The sequence below is a fragment of the Coregonus lavaretus genome (genome assembly GCF_964263955.1).
Source record: "Coregonus lavaretus genome assembly, contig: HAP1_SCAFFOLD_3197, whole genome shotgun sequence".
Classification (NCBI taxonomy): domain Eukaryota; kingdom Metazoa; phylum Chordata; class Actinopteri; order Salmoniformes; family Salmonidae; genus Coregonus; species Coregonus lavaretus.
The window spans coordinates 24810-40207 of record NW_028159733.1 but is presented as its reverse complement, the minus strand read 5'-3'; the positions used below and the strand labels follow the sequence as shown (position 1 = coordinate 40207).

Here is a 15398-nt window from a genome sequence, read left to right as displayed (position 1 = left end):
TGATAGCCTGGTCACTGGGCAGTGTCTGGCTGATAGCCTGGTCACTGGGCAGTGTCTGGCTGATAGCCTGGTCACTGGGCAGTGTCTGGCTGATAGCCTGGTCACTGGGCAGTGTCTGGCTGATAGCCTGGTCACTGGGCAGTGTCTGGCTGATAGCCTGGTCACTGGGCAGTGTCTGGCTGATAGCCTGGTCACAGGGCAGTGTCTGGCTGATAGCCTGGTCACAGGGCAGTGTCTGGCTGATAGCCTGGTCACTGGGCAGTGTCTGGCTGATAGCCTGGTCACAGGGCAGTGTCTGGCTGATAGCCTGGTCACAGGGCAGTGTCTGGCTGATAGCCTGGTCACTGGGCAGTGTCTGGCTGATAGCCTGGTCACAGGGCAGTGTCTGGCTGATAGCCTGGTCACAGGGCAGTGTCTGGCTGATAGCCTGGTCACTGGGCAGTATCTGACTGGGCAGTATCTGGCTGATAGCCTGGTCACAGGGCAGTGTCTGGCTGATAGCCTGGTCACAGGGCAGTGTCTGGCTGATAGCCTGGTCACTGGGCAGTATCTGGCTGATAGCCTGGTCACAGGGCAGTGTCTGGCTGATAGCCTGGTCACTGGGCAGTATCTGACTGATAGCCTGGTCACTGGGCAGTGTCTGGCTGATAGCCTGGTCACAGGGCAGTGTCTGGCTGATAGCCTGGTCACAGGGCAGTGTCTGGCTGATAGCCTGGTCACAGGGCAGTGTCTGGCTGATAGCCTGGTCACTGGGCAGTGTCTGGCTGATAGCCTGGTCACCGGGCAGTGTCTGGCTGATAGCCTGGTCACAGGGCAGTGTCTGGCTGATAGCCTGGTCACTGGGCAGTGTCTGACTGATAGCCTGGTCACTGGGCAGTGTCTGGCTGATAGCCTGGTCACTGGGCAGTATCTGGCTGATAGCCTGGTCACTGGGCAGTATCTGGCTGATAGCCTGGTCACTGGGCAGTATCTGGCTGATAGCCTGGTCACTGGGCAGTGTCTGGCTGATAGCCTGGTCACTGGGCAGTATCTGGCTGATAGCCTGGTCACTGGGCAGTATCTGGCTGATAGCCTGGTCACTGGGCAGTGTCTGGCTGATAGCCTGGTCACTGGGCATAATGCCTGCTTACATGTAGCAGTTGGTAGGTGAAGACTGACACACAGTGTGTGTGGCTTTCCCCAGAGGAAAGGAAGTGTGTTTCTGCTTTTCTATGCTGACACACAAGAACAGGAAGTATATCAACCGCCAACTTCCTGTGATGACACGCGCTGCACAAGCCGACTGTTACGAGTAACTTTAAAATGGCAGTGAACGTACAAGTCATGAACTCCTCCGCACAACTCGTTTTCAGTCAGCATGAACACCTTCACACAACTCGTTTTCAGTCAGCATGAACTCCTTCACACAACTCGTTTTCAGACAGCATGAACACCTTCACACAACTCGTTTTCAGACAGCATGAACTCCTCCACACAACTCGTTTTCAGTCAGCATGAACACCTTCACACAACTCGTTTTCAGTCAGCATGAACACCTTCACACAACTCGTTTTCAGTCAGCATGAACTCTTTCACACACAACTCGTTTTCAGACAGCATGAACACCTTCACACAACTCGTTTTCAGACAGCATGAACTCCTCCACACAACTCGTTTTCAGTCAGCATGAACACCTTCACACAACTCGTTTTCAGTCAGCATGAACTCCTCCGCACAACTCGTTTTCAGTCAGCATGAACACCTTCACACAACTCGTTTTCAGTCAGCATGAACTCCTTCACACAACTCGTTTTCAGTCAGCATGAACTCCTCCGCACAACTCGTTTTCAGTCAGCAACAAGACGGAGGCAATGACAATGAGCAGTCCCATCTGACACATGATCCTCCACTAACCAGACTAGATGGTAGTGCATTATTTAAAAAAGGCCTCTCATCTCACCAGTAGGCCTACCAGACTAGAGGACAGATGCATTAACACTGCATGAGACATGTGTAACGAAACACCACACTGTCAAACAGATACAGTCGTATGAAAAAGTTTGGGGGCCCCCCCTCTGAGGCTGCATAATAAATTGACTCTGTCGTGACAGAAAATGATCACAGTGGCATGACATTCATTTTCTAATAAATGCTGAGTACTGGGGTATTGTCCAGACAAAGATTTTTTAGCGTGGCAATATTAAGTTGTATGAAATTAAATCAGATGTGAATAATAGGCTATGCAAAAAATTTGGGCACCCTGGTCATTCTGTTGATTTGAATACCTGTAACTACTTAGCACTGATTAATTGGAACACACGATTGGTTTGGTGAGCTCATTAAGCTTTGAACTTCATAGACAAGTGCATCCAATCATGAGAAAAGGTACTTAAGGTGGCCAATTGCAAGTTGTTGTTCTCTTTGACTCTCCTCTGAAGAGTGGCAACATGGGGGCCTCAAAACAACTCTCAAATGACCTGAAAACAAAGATTGTTCAACATTATGGTTTAGGGGAAGGCTACAAAAAGCTATCGCAGAGATGTAAGCTGTCAGTGTCCACTGTGAGGAACATAGTGAGGAAATGGAAGACCACAGGCACAGTTCTTGTTAAGGCCAGAAGTGGCAGGCCAAGTAAAACATCGGAGAGGCAAAGGCGAAGGATGGTGAGAACGGTCAAAAACAGCCCACAGACCACCTCCAAAGACCTACAACATCATCTTGCTGCAGATGGTGTCACTGTGCATCGTTCAACAATTCAGCGCACTTTGCACAAGGAGAAGCTGTACGGGAAAGTGATGCGGAAGAAGCCTTTTCTGCTAAACACGCCACAAACAGATTCGCTTGAGGTATGCAAACGCACATTTGGACAAGCCAGCTTTATTTTGGAATAAGGTGCTGTGGACTGATGAAACAAAGATTGAGTTATTTGGTCATAACAAGGGGCATTATGCATGGCGGCAAAAGAACACAGTGTTCCAAGAAAAACACTTGCTACCCACAATAAAATTTGGTGGGGGTTCCATCATGCTGTGGGGCTGTGTGGCCAGTGCCGGTACTGGGAATCTTGTTAAAGTTGAGGGTCGCATGGATTCCACTCAATATCAGCAGATTCTTGGGAATAATGTTGAAGAATCAGTCACAAAGTTGAAGTTATGCCGGGGCTGGATATTTCAACAAGACAACGATCCAAAACACTGCTCAAAATCTACCCGGGCATTTATGCAGAGGAACAAGTACAATGTTCTGGAACGGCCATCCCAGTCCCCAGACCTGAATATCATTGAGAATCTGTGGGATGATTTGAAGCGGGCTGTCCATGCCCGGCAACCATCAAACCTAACTGAAGATGTTTTGTAAGGAGGAATGGTCCAAAATACCTTAATCCAGACACTCATCAGAGGCTACAGGAAGCGTCTAGAGGCTGTTATTTTAGCAAAAGGAGGCTCTACTAAATATTGATGTGTTTTTCTATTGGGGTGCCCAGATTTATGCACCTGTCTAATTTCGTTTTGATGCATATTGCACATTTTCTGTTAATCCAATAAACCTAATTTCACTACTGAAATATTACTGTGTCCATCAGTAATTTGATAGATCAAAATGAAATTGCTGATCCAAAACACCCAATTATTTATAAATGGAAATCATGGAGATTGTCAGGGGTGCCCAAACGTTTTCATACGACTGTACTATGGGTGACCAGGGGGCTCATTTATCAAACGGTGTGTGATCACAATAAAGACTAAACCGCTAGCCAGTATGAGTAACCTACAGTATTGCTGTTGGATAGGATTAGGAGCATGATATAACAGCCTATTTAATCTCAGAGCCAGTGGCAAGGCAGGATATAGAAACAATCGTGTTACTGAACAACAGTTTGTATTTTGCATAGAAGTGTGGGCTACAGCATTAAACTTTTAAATTGTTCGAAAGGACAATCGCTCTTGCAGAATGTGCAGCCAGTGTTCGGCCCTCGGTAGGCAGCATGTGTTTTTTTGTTTGGTCAGTGCAACATTCTGCCCACGGCTCTACAGAAATGTGATAGAATTTGCCATTGCTCTTTCTTTTAGGAACAAATCATCATCTCCAAATCAAAACAGCAAACGAGGGCGTTTTTTGTTATCATAAAAAGGTGAATGGAGGGTGTTTTCCAGGCAGGGTTGTAACGCTTGTTCATGACCGCTCAAATATTTTATTTATTTATTTGTCATTTAGCAGACGCTCTTATCCAGTGCGACTTACAGGAGCAATTAGGGTTAAGTGCCTTACTCAAGGGCACATCGACAGATTTTTCACCTAGTCGGCTCGGGGATTAGAACCAGCGACCTTTCGGTTACTGGCACAACGCTCTTAACCACTAAGCCACCCCATATCAATGAAAACGTGTATATGTTGTGTGCGACAGTTTGATAAATCCCAATCATTTGTGGAACGCGCAAATCCTAGAATCTCCACGTACACCAGAATTTGGTAAGACAGTTAAGCACAGTTGCTAAATGAGGACACACCCCGCTACTGGCCCGGCCCGTATACAGTCGTGGTCAAAAGTTTTGAGAATGACACAAATACTAATTTTCACAAAGTCTGCTGCCTCAGTTTTGATGATGGCAATTTGCATATACTCCAGAATGTCATGAAGAGTGATCAGATGAATTGAAATTAATTGCAAAGTCCCTATTTGCCATGAAAATGAACTTAATCCCAAAAAAACATTTCCACTGCATTTCAGCCCTGCCACAAAAGGACCAGCTGCCATCATGTCAGTGATTCTCTCGTTAACACAAGTGAGAGTGTTGACGAGGACAAGGCTGGTTGTGCTGATTGAGTTAGAATAACAGACTGGAAGCTTTAAAAGGAGGGGCATCCGGAAAACACCTTCTCCAGAGAAGACAAGGTGAGCGCTACCATCAGTCCTGTGTCATGCCAACAGTAAAGCATCCTGAGACCATTCATGTGTGGGGTTGCTTCTCAGCCAAGGGAGTGGGCTCACTCACAATTTTGCCTAAGAACACAGCCATGAATGAAGAATGGTACCAACACATCCTCCGAGAGCAAATTCTCCCAACCATCCAAGAACAGTTTGGTGACGTCCAATGCCTTTTCCAGCATGACGGAGCACCTTGCCATAAGGCAAAAGTGATAACTAAGTGGCTCGGGGGAACAAAACATCGACATTTTGGGTCCATGGTCAGGAAACTCCCCAGACCTTAATCCCATTGAGAACTTGTGGTCAATCCTCAAGAGGCGGGTGGACAAACAAAAACCCACAAATTCTGACAAACTCCAAGCATTGATTATGCAAGAATGGGCTGCCATCAGTCAGGATGTGGCCCAGAAGTTAATTGACCAGCAAGCCAGGGCGGATTGCAGAGGTCTTGAAAAAGAAGGGTCAACACTGCAAATATTGACTCTTTGCATAAACTTAATGTAATTATCAATAAAAGCCTTTGACACTTATGGAATGCTTGTAATTATACTTCAGTATACCATAGTAACATCTGAGAAAAATATCTAAAAACACTGAAGCAGCGAACTTTGTGAAGACCAATACTTGTGTCATTCTCAAAACTTTTGACCATGACTCTACACACCCTGCTACTGGCCTGGTCTTTATACACACCTGCTACTGGCCCGGTCTTTATACACACCCTGCTACTGGCCCGGTCTTTATACACACCCTGCTACTGGCCTGGTCTTTATACACACCCTGCTACTGGCCCGGTCTTTATACACACCCTGCTACTGGCCCGGTCTTTATACACACCCTGCTACTGGCCCGGTCTTTATACACACCCTGCTACTGGCCCGGTCTTTATACACACCCTGCTACTGGCCCGGTCTTTATACACACCCTGCTACTGGCCCGGTCTTTATACACACCCTGCTACTGGCCTGGTCTTTATACACACCCTGCTACTGGCCCGGTCTTTATACACACCCTGCTACTGGCCCGGTCTTTATACACACCCTGCTACTGGCCCGGTCTTTATACACACCCTGCTACTGGCCCGGTCTTTATACACACCCTGCTACTGGCCCGGTCTTTATACACACCCTGCTACTGGCCCGGTCTTTATACACACCCTGCTACTGGCCCGGTCTTTATACACACCCTGCTACTGGCCCGGTCTTTATACACACCCTGCTACTGGCCTGGTCTTTATACACACCCTGCTACTGGCCCGGTCTTTATACACACCCTGCTACTGGCCCGGTCTTTATACACACCCTGCTACTGGCCCGGTCTTTATACACACCCTGCTACTGGCCCGGTCTTTATACACACCCTGCTACTGGCCCGGTCTTTATACACACCCTGCTACTGGCCCGGTCTTTATACACACCCTGCTACTGGCCCGGTCTTTATACACACCCTGCTACTGGCCCGGTCTTTATACACACCCTGCTACTGGCCCGGTCTTTATACACACCCTGCTACTGGCCCGGTCTTTATACACACCCTGCTACTGGCCCGGTCTTTATACACACCCTGCTACTGGCCCGGTCTTTATACACACCCTGCTACTGGCCCGGTCTTTATACACACCCTGCTACTGGCCCGGTCTTTATACACACCCTGCTACTGGCCCGGTCTTTATACACACCCTGCTACTGGCCTGGTCTTTATACACACCCTGCTACTGGCCCGGTCTTTATAAACACCCTGCTACTGGCCAGTGAAGGCTACACTGTTTACATCCCAAATGGCACCCTATTCCCTACATAGTGCACTACTTTAGACCAGAGAATGGCACCCTATTCCCTATATAGTGCACTACTTTAGACCAGAGAATGGCACCCTATTCCCTATATAGTGCACTACTTTTGACCAGAGCCCTATTGGTCCAGGTCAAAGGTAGTGGACCTACAATGGGAATCAACACTAACTAGCATTAACATGCCGCTAACACAGTTTACCGGACCGGTAGTCTGAATCTGTACAATGCAACACCACCATCTATAGGACAGTTTCAGACAGTACTGGTTCTGTCTAGTGGATTACATAGCACGGTCTGTTTCTTCACGTCAACACTTCCCTCCCCCCAAGCACAGGGGTTTGTGACCAAGTCCTAGAGAACTACAGGGTATGCAGACCTTTGTTCCTGCTAACTAACTGCTCATAACTAGGCCTAGCCAAGATCTGCCGGCCACCTAGTCGTTCTCCAGGACCAGAGTTGGTGAGGTCTGGTGATGACTCCTGGCTTTCATGCCTGGCATAAACTAAATAAATATAGAGAATAGCATACATGAGAACGAAAGAACACTCTGTGTTCCGCAGGATCAAAAGGGCAGGACAGGAAATGCCCCTCCTGTGGACTCAGATGACCAACACCTAAATGCCTTCCTTGCCTCCAAAATGTAGGGCTTAAACCTTCCACACCCTGCTAATCTCAATGCACAAAGGAGGAGAGAGATATGGCTACAGCTAGTTTCTCCAATGAGGGAACAAGACAGGATAAAAACATGGAAGGCAAGTTCCCAGTTGGAGTTCCAGTCCCCAGTTCCCAGTTGGAGTGTAGTGTGGTCAGACTAGAGAAAGGAGTGTAGTGTGGTCAGACTAGAGAAAGGAGTGTAGTGTGGGGAGACTAGAGAAAGGAGTGTAGTGTGGGGAGACTAGAGAAAGGAGTGTAGTGTGGGGAGACTAGAGAAAGGAGTGTAGTGTGGTCAGACTAGAGAAAGGAGTGTAGTGTGGGGAGACTAGAGAAAGGAGTGTAGTGTGGGGAGACTAGAGAAAGGAGTGTAGTGTGGTCAGACTAGAGAAAGGAGTGTAGTGTGGGGAGACTAGAGAAAGGAGTGTAGTGTGGGGAGACTAGAGAAAGGAGTGTAGTGTGGGGAGACTAGAGAAAGGAGTGTAGTGTGGGGAGACTAGAGAAAGGAGTGTAGTGTGGGGAGACTAGAGAAAGGAGTGTAGTGTGGGGAGACTAGAGAAAGGAGTGTAGTGTGGGGAGACTAGAGAAAGGAGTGTAGTGTGGGGAGACTAGAGAAAGGAGTGTAGTGTGGGGAGACTAGAGAAAGGAGTGTAGTGTGGGGAGACTAGAGAAAGGAGTGTAGTGTGGTCAGACTAGAGAAAGGAGTGTAGTGTGGGGAGACTAGAGAAAGGAGTGTAGTGTGGGGAGACTAGAGAAAGGAGTGTAACTTCCTTTCTGTTTTCTGTAAGCCCTGTCCTCCTCCCTTCACCCTCCAGCAGCCTGAGCCAGAGAGGGGAAACATCGGTGTGTGTGTGTGTGTGTGTGTGTGTGTGGTGTGTGTGTGGTGTGTGTGTGTGTCTGTGTGTGTGTGTGTGTGTGTGTGTGTCTGTGTGTGTGTGTGTGTGTGTGTGTCTGTGTGTGTGTGTGTCTGTGTGTGTGTGTATACCAGAGGAAAACATGTGCCCTCCTCCTTCAAGTGAAATGAAAACACTTCCTTTTTTCTTTCTTTTTAGGGGGTAGATCAGCTTTAATATTGCAGATAGATTGTAACTTCCATCAATGTAATTGTCTGCATCACTTCCAATCCCCCATGTTTGTTTATATATATATATACAGTGGGGGAAAAAAGTATTTAGTCAGCCACCAATTGTGCATGTTCTCCCACTTAAAAAGATGAGAGAGGCCTGTAATTTTCATCATAGGTACACGTCAACTATGACAGACAAAATGAGAAAAAAGAATCCAGAAAATCACATTGTAGGATTTTTAATGAATTTATTGGCATATGATGGTGGAAAATAAGTATTTGGTCAATAACAAAAGTTTCTCAATACTTTGTTATATACCCTTTGTTGGCAATGACACAGGTCAAACGTTTTCTGTAAGTCTTCACAAGGTTTTCACACACTGTTGCTGGTATTTTGGCCCATTCCTCCATGCAGATCTCCTCTAGAGCAGTGATGTTTTGGGGCTGTCGCTGGGCAACACAGACTTTCAACTCCCTCCAAAGATTTTCTATGGGGTTGAGATCTGGAGACTGGCTAGGCCACTCCAGGACCTTGAAATGCTTCTTACGAAGCCACTCCTTCATTGCCCGGGCGGTGTGTTTGGGATCATTGTCATGCTGAAAGACCCAGCCACGTTTCATCTTCAATGCCCTTGCTGATAGAAGGAGGGTTTCACTCAAAATCTCACGATACATGGCCCCATTCATTCTTTCCTTTACACGGATCAGTCGTCCTGGTCCCTTTGCAGAAAAACAGCCCCAAAGCATGATGTTTCCAACCCCATGCTTCACAGTAGGTATGGTGTTCTTTGGATGCAACTCAGCATTCTTTGTCCTCCAAACATGACGAGTTGAGTTTTTACCAAAAAGTTATATTTTGGTTTCATCTGACCATATGACATTCTCCCAATCCTCTTCTGGATCATCCAAATGCACTTCAGACGGGCCTGGACATGTACTGGCTTAAGCAGGGGGACACGTCTCGCACTGCAGGATTTGAGTCCCTGGCGGCGTAGTGTGTTACTGATGGTTGGCTTTGTTACTTTGGTCCCAGCTCTCTGCAGGTCATTCACTAGGTCCCCCCGTGTGGTTCTGGGATTTTTGCTCACCGTTCTTGTGATCATTTTGACCCCACGGGGTGAGATCTTGCGTGGAGCCCCAGATCGAGGGAGATTATCAGTGGTCTTGTATGTCTTCCATTTCCTAATAATTGCTCCCACAGTTGATTTCTTCAAACCAAGCTGCTTACCTATTGCAGATTCAGTCTTCCCAGCCTGGTGCAGGTCTACAATTTTGTTTTTGGTGTCCTTTGACAGCTCTTTGGTCTTGGCCATTGTGAAGTTTGGAGTGTGACTGTTTGAGGTTGTGGACAGGTGTATTTTATACTGATAACAAGTTCAAACAGGTGCCATTAATACAGGTAACGAGTGGAGGACAGAGGAGCCTCTGAAAGAAGAAGTTACAGGTCTGTGAGAGCCAGAAATCTTGCTTGTTTGTAGGTGACTAAATACTTATTTTCCACCATAATTTGCAAATAAATTCATTAAAAATCCTACAATGGGATTTTCTGGATTTTTTTTCCTCAATTTGTCTGTCATAGTTGACGTGTACCTATGATGAAAATTACAGGCCTCTCTCATCTTTTTAAGTGGGAGAACTTGCACAATTGGTGGCTGACTAAATACTTTTTTTCCCCACTGTATGTATATGTATGTATATATATATATATATATATATATATATATATATATATATATATATATATACACATATACACACACACACACACACACACATACCCACATACATACATATACATATCCTTTAAAAATATATATATACTCCCCTTTATTACTTTCCAACCCTGCCACCCTTTCCCTACTTGGAGTAAACTAGTGAAAAACAATGCTTAGGCCTCTACTTCCAGCTTATACTTACTATCTACATTTTATGGACACAATAATTACATTTTGTTTGTTCTTTCTCCTGAACTTCTTCTACCCTCAACCTCTCCGATCATTTTCATGATGTCCATCCGGTTTGCTTCTATATGCCATATCTTTCTAACTGTGCTCTTTCACAAAAGCTCCCAACATACAACCCATACACTTATTATGGACACAGCGTGCCTACATTATTAGTTATCTTGTTATTGTTAGTTGCTATTAGTCCCATCCTTCAATTCCATTCAACACTTTCTTATTTCATGTGAGGATAAACCAACTGATTAAAAAATTAATAATGAAAGGACTCCTCTCCTCTCAGCTTCTTCCTTACTCCAGAGTCGTCCATTTTAACAGTTACAGTCAGTGTGTGACAGAGATAAATATTCAGAGGAAGAAACTCTGCCCCCCTATTGTGAGTGACACTGCAGACCAGGGATGGAATTATTCACTGATCCGCATCAGTCCCGATTCAAATGTTTAAGATATGAGTGCATCGGTCAGCAAAACCGATCTAAACGTAGCATGCATACGCCAGAAAATCAATTCTAAATATTAGGAATTGCCAATTCACAATTTTTTGTTGTTGTTGATCTCACTACATTATTTCTACCTTAATGAAAATACCTCATCTTTTGTGACAACTGATGCGTCCTCTCATTCAGAGTCTAACTGCATGTACCAGTGTTGATGAAAAATGTATGCACTCACTAAGTGTAAGTCGCTCTGGATAAGAGCGTCTGCTAAATGACTAAAATGTAAATGTAAAATGTTGATAGTCATTGATCTACAAGTCATTTTGCCGAACAACCCCAGAGAATATCAGTGGCCTAGTCAAACTGGGCACGTAAAAACACCATATTAGAACCATAATGGAGACTAGCCATCTACCACCCCACTATCAGATTAGAGCCACAATGGAGACTATACATCTACCACCCCACTACCACTATCAGATTAGAGCCATAATGGAGACTAGACATCTACCCCCCCACTACCACCATCAGATTAGAGCCATAAAGGAGACTAGACATCTACCACCCCACTATCAGATTAGAGCCATAAAGGAGACTAGACATCTACCACCCCACTATCCGATTAGAGCCATAAAGGAGACTAGACATCTACCACCCCACTACCACCATCAGATTAGAGCCATAAAGGAGACTAGACATCTACCACCCCACTACCACTATCAGATTAGAGCCATAATGGAGACTAGACATCTACCCCCCCACTACCACCATCAGATTAGAGCCATAAAGGAGACTAGACATCTACCACCCCACTACCACCATCAGATTAGAGCCATAATGGAGACTAGCCATCTACCACCCCACTACCAGATTAGAGCCATAAAGGAGACTAGACATCTACCACCCCACTATCAGATTAGAGCCATAAAGGAGACTAGACATCTACCACCCCACTACCACTATTAGATTAGAACCATAATGGAGACTAGACATCTACCACCCCACTACCACTATCAGATTAGAGCCATAATGGAGACTAGACATCTACCACCCCACTACCACTATTAGATTAGAACCATAATGGAGACTAGACATCTACCACCCCACTACCACTATCAGATTAGAGCCATAATGGAGACTAGACATCTACCACCCCACTACCACTATCAGATTAGAGCCATAATGGAGACTAGACATCTACCACCCCACTATCAGATTAGAACCACAATGGAGACTAGACATCTACCCCCCCACTACCACTATCAGATTAGAGCCATAATGGAGACTAGACATCTACCACCCCACTACCACTATCAGATTAGAGCCATAATGGAGACTAGACATCTACCACCCCACTATCAGATTAGAGCCATAATGGAGACTAGACATCTACCACCCCACTATCAGATTAGAGCCATAATGGAGACTAGACATCTACCCCCCCACTACCACTATCAGATTAGAGCCATAAAGGAGACTAGACATCTACCACCCCACTACCACCATCAGATTAGAGCCACAGTGGAGACTAGACATCTACCCCCCCACTACCACTATCAGATTAGAGCCATAATGGAGACTAGACATCTACCACCCCACTACCACCATCAGATTAGAGCCATAAAGGAGACTAGACATCTACCACCCCACTAACACTATCAGATTAGAGCCATAAAGGAGACTAGACATCTACCACCCCACTACCAGATTAGAGCCATAAAGGAGACTAGACATCTACCACCCCACTATCAGATTAGAGCCATAAAGGAGACTAGACATCTACCACCCCACTACCACTATCAGATTAGAGCCATAATGGAGACTATACATCTACCACCCCACTACCACTATCAGATTAGAGCCATAATGGAGACTAGACATCTACCCCCCCACTACCACTATCAGATTAGAGCCATAATGGAGACTAGACATCTACCACCCCACTACCACTATCAGATTAGAGCCATAATGGAGACTAGACATCTACCACCCCACTACCACCATCAGATTAGAGCCATAAAGGAGACTAGACATCTACCACCCCACTACCAGATTAGAGCCATAAGGGAGACTAGACATCTACCACCCCACTACCAGATTAGAGCCACAATGGAGACTAGACATCTACCACCCCACTATCAGATTAGAGCCACAATGGAGACTAGACATCTACCACCCCACTACCACTATCAGATTAGAGCCACAATGGAGACTAGACATCTACCACCCCACTATCAGATTAGAGCCATAATGGAGACTAGACATCTACCACCCCACTACCACTATCAGATTAGAGCCATAATGGAGACTAGACATCTACCACCCCACTATCAGATTAGAGCCATAAAGGAGACTAGACATCTACCACCCCACTATCAGATTAGAGCCATAATGGAGACTAGACATCTACCACCCCACTACCACTATCAGATTAGAGCCATAAGGGAGACTAGACATCTACCACCCCACTACCAGATTAGAGCCATAATGGAGACTAGACATCTACCACCCCACTACCACCATCAGATTAGAGCCATAATGGAGACTAGATATCTACCCCCCCCACTACCACTATCAGATTAGAGCCATAATGGAGACTAGACATCTACCACCCCACTACCAGATTAGAGCCATAATGGAGACTAGACATCTACCACCCCACTATCAGATTAGAGCCATAATGGAGACTAGACATCTACCACCCCACTATCAGATTAGAGCCATAATGGAGACTAGACATCTACCACCCCACTACCACTATCAGATTAGAGCCATAAGGGAGACTAGACATCTACCACCCCACTACCAGATTAGAGCCATAATGGAGACTAGACATCTACCACCCCACTACCAGATTAGAGCCATAATGGAGACTAGACATCTACCACCCCACTACCAGATTAGAGCCATAATGGAGACTAGACATCTACCACCCCACTACCACTATCAGATTAGAGCCATAATGGAGACTAGACATCTACCACTTTATGGCCCTAATCTGATAGTGGGGTGGTAGATGTCTAGTCTCCATTGTGGCTCTAATAGTGGGGTGGTAGATGTCTAGTCTCCATTATGGCTCTAATCTGATAGTGGTAGTGGGGTGGTAGATGTCTAGTCTCCATTATGGCTCTAATCTGATAGTGGGGTGGTAGATGTCTAGTCTCCATTATGGCTCTAATCTGATAGTGGTAGTGGGGTGGTAGATGTCTAGTCTCCATTATGGCTCTAATCTGATAGTGGTAGTGGGGTGGTAGATGTCTAGTCTCCATTGTGGCTCTAATCTGATAGTGGGGTGGTAGATGTCTAGTCTCCATTGTGGCTCTAATCTGATAGTGGGGTGGTAGATGTCTAGTCTCCATTATGGCTCTAATCTGATAGTGGTAGTGGGGTGGTAAATGTCTAGTCTCCATTGTGGCTCTAATCTGATAGTGGGGTGGTAGATGTCTAGTCTCCATTGTGGCTCTAATCTGATAGTGGGGTGGTAGATGTCTAGTCTCCATTATGGCTCTAATCTGATAGTGGTAGTGGGGTGGTAGATGTCTAGTCTCCATTATGGCTCTAATCTGATAGTGGTAGTGGGGTGGTAGATGTCTAGTCTCCATTATGGCTCTAATCTGATAGTGGGGTGGTAGATGTCTAGTCTCCATTATGGCTCTAATCTGATAGTGGTAGTGGGGGGGTAGATGTCTAGTCTCCATTATGGCTCTAATCTGATAGTGGTAGTGGGGTGGTAGATGTCTAGTCTCCATTGTGGCTCTAATCTGATAGTGGTATTTTAGAATGGAAAATGAATGTGTTTATGCAACAAATGTTAGTGCATGGAATCATATCGATTCGTTTTCCAATCAAACCGTATCACACCGAATCGTTTCAAACTAAAACGTATCGTTCCATTATCGTATCGGAGCACATGCAGATGCGTATCCAATTGTCTTGAAAGGGAAAGACGCACATCACTACCGCCAATCCTTCTCTACGACAGCTGACACTAAAAACACATCCCTAACTCCAATCCTTCTCTACGACAGCTGACACTAAAAACACATCCCTAACTCCAATCCTTCTCTACGACAGCTGACACTAAAAACACATCCCTACCGCCAATCCTTCTCTTCGACAGCTGACACTAAAAACACATCCCTACCGCCAATCCTTCTCTTCGACAGCTCACACCAAAAACAAATCCCTTCCTTTCAGAGAGTGAGAAAAAAAGAAAAGCCCCTCCCCACTGTGACCCTGCCCAATGACAGCTGGCAACAAGAGCCACATCTTCCCCCATAACAATAAGATGGAGATCACAGGAAACATGGACCCAGATTCACATTACAGTAGGCTTGGGCGGTATCCAGATTGTCATCCCTTCATAATGACCTTGTGCCATACTCGGTAATACCTCTGTTTTCATACCTCACTGTAGCTCTGTAATCCGATGGTTAGCAATGCTAACATGTGCATGTCAAATCCGATAGAGAATTCTAACTAAATGCTAACGAGCGCACTGCACACATTTTATAGTCTCTGCCCTAAACTATACAAGTAATTCCAAAAAATGCTACTTACAGTTTGCTGCACGCACAAAACAAAT

General features: G+C 45.7%; 1 protein-coding gene across 1 annotated transcript in view; it reads right to left on the bottom strand.

Moving 5' to 3' along the window:
* The window catches only part of LOC311122494 (cerebral cavernous malformations protein 2 homolog), a 30641-nt gene that overhangs the window by 14120 nt on the left and 1123 nt on the right, over nucleotides 1-15398 (bottom strand). The gene's annotated exons all lie outside the window — the stretch shown is intronic.